The sequence below is a fragment of the Sceloporus occidentalis genome, unplaced genomic scaffold, assembly GCF_023333645.1.
Source record: "Sceloporus occidentalis isolate IW3139 unplaced genomic scaffold, rSceOcc1.0.p SCAF_5, whole genome shotgun sequence".
NCBI lineage: Eukaryota > Metazoa > Chordata > Lepidosauria > Squamata > Phrynosomatidae > Sceloporus > Sceloporus occidentalis.
In genome coordinates this window covers 45468821-45477706 of record NW_028316985.1, presented here as the reverse complement: position 1 = coordinate 45477706, position 8886 = coordinate 45468821, and positions in this window count along the sequence as shown.

Below are 8886 nucleotides of genomic sequence, written 5' to 3'. Positions count from 1 at the left end.
ATAATCCAATATTTTATGCTCTTAAATTTTAAGTATGTACTATTTGGAAAAGAATTAAAACAAATATAGTTCACCAGGGGAAAGATGAAATTTCATTCATATAACAGTGGAAAGTGATAGTTTCCCCCTGAAAAAATGAAAAAAGAAAGAAAACCTGAAGTCTCTTTAAAGTATCAGGCTAGAAAATGCTTAATATGGATGGGAATAAAATCACTTCCCCCTAAATCCAATCCTAGCTGAACGTTGAAACATTATTCTAGGATCAATTCAGAGAGAAACTACATCTCTCACACATTTACCTGTATATAAATACTCTGCATTAAGGCTCCTACCTTAATGTCTGTGCCTGTAAGCAGTAAAGATATTTTGGTTATTTAAACCTAAGTTCTTCTAAACAGGCTGTGGAGACTTGAATCTTCATTTTCCAGTATCTTCTGTTTTCATTTGTGTCTCACAAGCAAGGAGGCTTGTTTTCTGCGGGTGGAAAAATAAAGCAGGGTACATCAAGAAGAAGACTGTATGGTGAAATGGGGAAAAATATGCAGGTGGGTGATGCACCACTCATATACATATATCTTCTTGACCCTAAAGGCACCAGATCCCATCTGATCTTGGAAGGTTAACAGGGTCAGCCCTGGTTAGTATTTGGTTGGGAGACTGCCAACAAATACCAGATGCTATCTGGTAAATTTCAGAGGAGGAAACAACACAACCACCTCTGAGCATTCCTTGCCTAAGAGAAGCCAATGAAATTAATGGAGTCGCCACAAGTCGGCAGGCAACCTGAAGACACACACAGAGATACAGAACAACGTAATGACTGAGATCCATTAATTCCACTGTTGGAATGGGATCCAGAAGCTGTTTCCCTTCACTGCTTCCTCCTCAGTATCTGGGGCAGGCATATACAGCTATCCACGCCCCACAGTCCATAAGAAGTAGTAGCCTCCACATCTGAAATAAAGTTGCTCCTTCTCCCTTCTGGGTGCTCAAGAGCAACTGAAATATGGCTAGGTGCATCTACATAGCCAGTGTGTGCCTGGAAACCCTGAGCTCCTATTGTGTACCTAGGGAATGGGTATTGTACAAGATATTGGATACTATTTGTCACCATGCTCCCTACACACAACACTGGAGATTACACCAGCCTGTGTGAAAAGCAGGCTTCTAGCCAATCTAAAACAATTCAATGTGAATTACTTGTAAGACCCATAAAATAGAGCTGGGGTGTCTTACCTGTGACATGCTATCCCAAATAAACTATACAGTTAGGACTGGTCCAAATTATTTTGCACAATTAGTTTTGAAAAGTTTGGAGGTAAGGAATAAAAAACTTTCTGAACTCTGGGAGGTAAACCTGAATATTTAAACAGAGAACTAGAGTGACTTATTTTACAAGGTGGTCCAAGGCTCTAAATCCAATTCTTAGATAGAGTAGAACCATTGACTCAATGGGATTTCCTTATTTATTTATTTATTTATTTATTTATTTATGAAATGTCCCATCTTTCTCATTCCAGAGGACACAAGGCAGCCTTTTAATTCAGTGGGGTGACTCTAGCCATTGGACTTGTAAATTGCTTGTGCAATTCCCATAAATCACCCAGTTACCTACAAAAATAGCCATTGTACATGGTCAGATCCAGCCCAGTCCTTCTATTCTGGTGACTAACTACAGTATTGTTATTTCTATGAAAATGTGAGAGTTGTTTTTCTACAAGCAAATAGTAGTCAAAACAACCTACAATAGGATAAACATGCATGAAGAATAGCCTAAACATTTTAATCCTAAATAAAATCCCCATCCTATTGCTGCTCTTCATAAAACTGACTGTGTGCAAAACCTTCAAGCAGCATGGAGTGATTTCCTCTTAAATGCAGATGGCAGCATTTACATATGAGGCCATAATTGCTTTTTCATTTTGAAACCCTATCATTTGTTGGAGAAACATTTATCTAACATTTGCCAATTAGAAAATGCTGGCAAGTCAACAAAGTACATGCAGAGGCCTGGACAATCAGGCAATCATTTTCCAGACTTAATCCAATTCTTTTTTTATCCTCAAATATATTAACAAAATCAAGCAACATGAGATGTTTCAGAATAGGCCAATGCTCAAGGCACAAAAGTAGGATATGTTGGCAGTCAGTGGAAGAAAACAAAGTGAGACCACCTAGACAGACAGATTGTTGTGTTTATAATTCTACAGGCAGAACTAATGCAAAAGAAGAATCATTATTAAATTTGGAAAAGGAAAGCAAATTGACAAATGACACCTTCTGATTATATGGAACTTTTAAAAAGATATAAGAAGTAGGAATGTTAGTATTGGTCAGATTTATTTTGTCTGATGTTTGTCAAGTTCTTCCCATTCTGAATATGGGATCTGCAAATTTTGGGGAAGTTATCAGAAAAAAAATTGAAATCAAATCACTCTCTATTTTGCATTAAATCCAATAGCTACAGCTATTTTCAAAACAAAGAGGATTATGTCAGCATATAGTTCACAAGGATAAACCTATCAGAACAAAGCAGTGTTCTAATTCAGCACCAATATGATTCAAAGCAAAGGGATTAAAATTAATTTTAAACCCTCAGAATTTTGAGACTGGATGAACTAATCTTCCTTTTCAATTTTTCTACATAAAGATTTTTTTTAAAAAAAAATTATTGTAACCATAATTTATCCCTACTCAGAGGGAAGGAGCTCTCTTGTCTTCCAAATTACACTCTGATCAGGTGCCTTGGACACACTTTAATATGCTATGAAATTGCTACATTTGCAGGAGCTTCCGAGACTGCATTAAATACACTAAAAGATGTTAACTGGAAATGCAATGTGCATATCAGAAGTCCTGTACCTTCCACAGGCTCCTAAAAAACATGGATACCATCCTGGGATCTTGTGCTGTAGGGTGGGATGTAAATATTTTAATAAATAATGTTTTTAAAAGCTTGTTTAAAGTAACATTGTTGGGTAGCAGTTGGAATTATGTACTCCTTTGTCTATATTTTCCCCAACTCAATTTCCAGGACATATGAAGATCAGAATGTATTATCATTGCATATTATCTTCACAACAGCCCTGTGAGCAAGCTTTAAAAGAGAAATGATGAGCTGCTAAGGACATTCAAAGAGTTTCAAAGTTATTGTAATGTGGATCCATCTAAATGCATCCAGGACCCTGCATTCTACTATCCATAGCCGTTCAGTGTCCAAGCTAGGCCAGTCTTGGAATAATCATATTTTACCCTTGGCTAAGAACACACTGTTTCAAAAAAAAAAAAAAAAAAAGGAAAAAAGAAAGAAAGAAAGAAAAAGAAAGAAAGAAAGAAAGAAAGAAAGAAAGAAAGAAAAAAAAAACATTGATTTGCTTTATTTTAGCTTTCCTCCCTCCCCAGAATGGACTGCCACTGGTGGAAATGGGAAGAGGCTGAGGAAAACTGGGGTAGCTTTACATTCTTACATATATTGTACTGATGTAGGAAAATGCAAACTCCAGAATAGTGCAAGGCAGGGAATTTAGTAATTCCTTGCTAGGGAGGCAGCACCTTCAGACAGTAATGGCAGAGTTTCAGTCTGTTCAGACATCATGAATAATATGAAATGGGGGGGGGGGGATATGCACCCCCGTAAACAGAGCTCAGGTGTCTGCCTTAAACTGAATAACCTTTTCAAAGCATAGAGAATCTACTTCCTGACTCCACAATGAAACCAGTAGAGACAAAAGTCCATATAAAGCTAAATCACTACTGCCCCTTGGCTTCTGAATGGCAGCTGGTAAAAAATGTAGCTTAATTTCTTTTGCAGGATCAGTTTATCCTAAGTTTCCACTCTATTATGCTGAAAACAGCCAATGTGGTTTACTGGTGGCTTTGCCAAAATACCCCTTTTAAACATTAATCTTTTGAAAACTTTAACCACAGCAAGGAAAGAGGATGATTGCACAGCCACAAAAGCTTGGCCTAGAAGAATAGTGACAACATATAGCTGTAAAAAAATAAAATCCATTTTGCATAGGCAGTAATGCTGCTATACCGAGCAAAAGTTTTAAAACCTCTCTCTGTGTGTATTGTTAATTCTCAGATGTTTCTTTGTCTATCATATTATGTCCTGTCTCCACATTACCTCACGTGCTGACTTTGGTCCGTAATAGGGAATATGTGTATGTGTATGTATGTGCCTTCGAGTCAGCTGTTGACGTATGAGAACCCCATGAATTTCATAGGCTTTTCTTTTAAAGAAGGAAAACTCAGAGGCAGTTTTGCCAGTTCCTTCCACTATTACAGCATTCAGTATTTGCTGGACATCTGTTCAAGAACTAACCAAGGCTTCCATGCTTAGCTGTCAAGATCAGGTAGTACCTGGTTCCTTGAAATATAGTTGCATCTAAATACACATGTATTTATGGAAGATGGTACTTTCCAGGGACCATCAACCAGCAGCTCAAGGACTGACACCAGTCCTTGGATCCCCACTTTGAGTGGCACAGCTTTAAATAGTTTAGTGGTACTGTGGAATGAACCCATGCTCCTATTATTCTAGCACTTCCAAGACTCCTTGCCTGAAGATAGAACTGGAGTGTATTATCCAAGGTTTTTTGTGGATTTTTTTTTTTAAAAAACCCTCCAACCCCTAATTCAGCTTCTCTTGCTTGAATAAATCCATCTGAACTGATTTAAGAGGATGGTGTATTAGAAAAATAAAAGAGTCAGACTATAACTACCATGAAGGCTTTCTCACTACATTATAGCTAGAGTGAAAGGAGTTCATTCAGCCCTTCAACCTTCTTAGTTTGTCAGTTGAGACTATAAAAGGAAGAATTTAATTTTACAGGATTTTAAAGATGTGAGTTTTCCTTTCATAGGAAACCAGATGGGAGGCTAATGCAGTATATTTCTTAACCCACTAAACAATAACTATATGGGATCTGTTTTCATATACTTTTGACATAGTTATATTTGAACCAGTAATCTGCAGTCTGCATAGCTGTTATGATTCCCCTGAGTCATCTAGCCTCCTAAATGGTTATGCTCAGATGCAATTTGATGTTGCAATGAATTGCAAAATGTTGGTGTTCCAAAGCCAGGATGAATGGTTTATGGCCATGTTACTTCATACGGTTCCAAGCAGATCTCTGTACACTGATTTTTGTGGCTTTGCCTGCCATTCTCCTTTGGTCATTTTGCAATTTGCTTACAATCATCCTTCAGCCTTATCATTAAAAGCTACCAATTTCATAACACTTTTTGCATTACTAAAAATCAAAACCACAATCTAACCCAGTTCTGCTGAGAAGTGAAACTAACTAGTTTCCATCTGTACAGGGACTCCAGATTTGGGATAGTAGTAGGAAGGGTTAAATATTGTCCTGTTTATCATGACAATGATAAGCGTAAGTATTTCAGCTTTATGTTTCTAGGCATGCTTTGGATGATTTACAAGCCACGTACAGAAGAGAATGTGAATATCTACAACAAGACATAGTACTACAGTAAGTGCCACTGAATACTCAGTTGTGTAGTGATCAGTTTGAAGAACAGATTCTGATCACAACAGCCTCTAGGACACCAAAAAGAGTGCAAAAATGCAGGTAGTTCTGTTGACCCACATCCAACTCCCCCCCCCCCCAATTCTATAGTTTCCATCTATACCTGGACTTTTGTAATACTAGTGGTTCTTAATTATGAGTTTAAGACCAAGCTACCTCCCAAATGATTTGCATTTTAACAAGGATAGCTCACAACAATAAATTGTTTGTGGAGAAATGACCTGTAAGTTACTAGGAGGACTGCACCTATTCTCAGAGGATAGCAGGAAGACTGTGGAGGGTGGAAGATGATAACTTTATTTCTGCTAATGAGAAGGCTCTTGTACTTCAACCCTGTGTGCCTTGCCTCCACTGCGCCACTGCCTACATTGGATAGGTGGTTCCTCTGTGTTATTAAAGAGCATGGTCTACTATTAGAGATCTATTTGGATTTCCCCCCCTTATCAAACAAAGCAAAACAAAATACCAGGAGATACTGGAGATGAATCTCAGACTGAATCAATGCTGGCATTGAATTCTGTGCCCAAAGTATGTACCTAACACTGACTTACGTTTATTCCTCTTGAAATAAAACCCAGGAAAATTTAGTTACGTACCCCTTCCTCCTTCTTAGTTTGTTGTTGTTCTTGTTGTTTGTCTTCAAGTCATTTCTGACTTTTGGGAACTTTAAGGGAAACCTGTCATGGGCTTTTCTTAGCAAGATTTGTTTGGGGATGTTTTTGCCTTCTTCTGAGAGCGGAGGTCACCCAGTGTGTCTCCATGGCTGAGCAGAGATTCAAACCTTGGTCTCCTAGAATCCTAGTCTAGCACTCAAAACACTAAGCCACACTAGTTCTCTCTCCTGCTTTAGTAAAACAAAATATATTGCTAAATTATATTGTTGGAGGCAAACATATTGCTCATTTTCATTTAGTATGTAGATGCTCACCCTCTCCACAACTTCCAATTTTATCTATTGGGGAAGAAAATATAGCTTCTCTGCCCTTGCAACTGACCAGTGACAGTCTGCTGAGACAAAGCATTCAAGACCTGCAAGATTTTAAGCCTGAGACTTTAATAGATTCCAGCTGTCTGCTAATCTTGTTGAAATTCTGTATTAATTAGATGAGAGAGATGCAAAAAAGGCACTTTAAAAAGCTTTTGAAATGAATCACAGTCTCACCACTCCATTTTATTTAGCAGAGTAATGAATGTAACGCACGTACAGAGTATATAAGGAATGTTGTCTCATTAGAAAGAGGAAAGTTTCTTTTTCAAACCTTGGAAATAAACAGGCATCTCTGCCTCACAGCAACACACAAACAGTAATGTAAGACTCAGCAATGTCCCCAGTGATGTTTACAGCTCTGGCCTGGTCTGTGGAAATGTAGAAAATCAGATGGTGGGTCCGCCTGGCTCCCCTGGCTCTGAGACAGAGAAGGAAAAAGAGAGACTACACAAGCGCCATCTGACTTCTTAAAGGGGTAATAGCAGCCACTTTTGCAGTAAGCATTTCCTTGTCATCATCATGCTTCGAAACAATGTGTTTTACTACCAATATTACAAGTACTTGCAAGCATTATGTTGATTTTTTTCCCTTTAACTTTTTTACTGGACAGCATGCTAATGTTTCATGAAGCGACAGAAAGCAAAAATGTTACAAAGCAAGGCTGTCTCACTTAAAGTCCTTAAACCAGCTCCTTGTGGGTTATTATTATTATTATTATTATTAAACTTTATTTCTATAGCGCTGTAATTATACACAGCGCTGTACAAAATCGGTAAAATTAGAAGTAAATAAAAGCCTGCCCAAGGCGTACATTCTAAGATAATAACAATTAAAAGAGGAATAGATAAAATTACCATATAGAAAGGAAAAAACAGAGTAAAAACATCAAATATCAAACAAATCACATCACATCAAATATTGTCAGACAGCCAGATAACAATCACAAATTCCCTGAGAACGCTTCCCTAAACAATATGGTTTTCAGCTCAGCTTTAAAGCTGGTTAGGGAAGTGATGAGCCGTGCATGCAGAGGAAGAAGGTTCCAGGAATGAGGGGCAGCAAGAGAGAAGGGACGGATCCGGGATGGGGCAGAGGAGATCCTGGGTTGAGAGAGGAGACTTTGGCTACCAGAGCGGAGAGTGCGAGTAGGGATGTAGGGAGAGAGAAGATCAGTTAAATAAAGAGGGGCCAGCCCATGCAGGGCTTTAAAGGTGAGTAGCAAAAGTTTGTACCTGATGCGGAAAGGAAAAGGGAGCCAGTGAAGGGAAGACAACAGAGGGGAGACATGATCATAACGGCGAGCGAGTGAAATAATGCGTGCAGCTGAATGCTGAACAGAAATTAATGGGTGGAGATGAGAGAGGGGAAGCCCTGCCAAGAGGAGGTTACAGTAGTCTAGTCGTGAGACCACTAGGGCATGGACCAGTGTCTTTGCGGTAGAAGCTGAGAGATATGGACGGATTTTGGCGATATTATAGAGAAAAAATCTACAGACTTTGGCTGTAGTCTGGATCTGTGGGATAAATGACAAAGAGGAGTCAAAGATGAAACCGAGACTGCGGGCTTCCTGGACCGGCTGGATCGAGATGTTATTGACGGAAATAGAAAAGGAATAGTGAAGGGTGGGCTTAGGAGGGAAAACAAGAAGCTCAGTCTTGGACATATTGAGCTTCAGACGCCGATGGTGCATCCAGTGGGAGACAGCTGTTAAACAGGATGACACTTGCTGCTCTAGCTCTGGTGAAAGATTAGGGGTGGAAAGGTACAGCTGGGTATCATCGGCGTAAAGATGGTAGGAGAAACCAAAAGAACTGATAAGTTTGCCAAGGGAGAGTGTGTATAAAGAGAACAGAAGGGGACCCAAAACAGAGCCCTGAGGAACTCCAACAGATAAGGGGACAGAAGACGAGGTCTGACCACCTGAGACCACTGAAAAAGATCGATCTGACAAGTAAGATGTGAACCAATCGAGAACAAGGCCCGAGAAACCAAGGTCAGAGAGTACTTCTATTAGGAGACAGTGGTCCACGGTGTCGAAGGCCGCAGACAGATCGAGTAAGACAAGGATAGAATAAAGGCCATTCGCCTTGGCCCGCAAAAGATCATTTGAGATCTTAGTAAGGGCCGTCTCTGTGGAGTGCCGTGGGCGAAAACCAGACTGGAAGGGATCCAGAATGGAGTTGGTTTCAAGAAACTCAAGACAGCGTGAATAGACGACTCGTTCCAACACCTTCGAGAGAAAAGGAAGGAGAGAGATTGGACGATAGCTAGCCAAGGAAGAGGGGTCGAGAGAGGGTTTTTTCAGGATAGGGGAAACTAAGGCATGTTTGAAGACTGAGGGGAAGG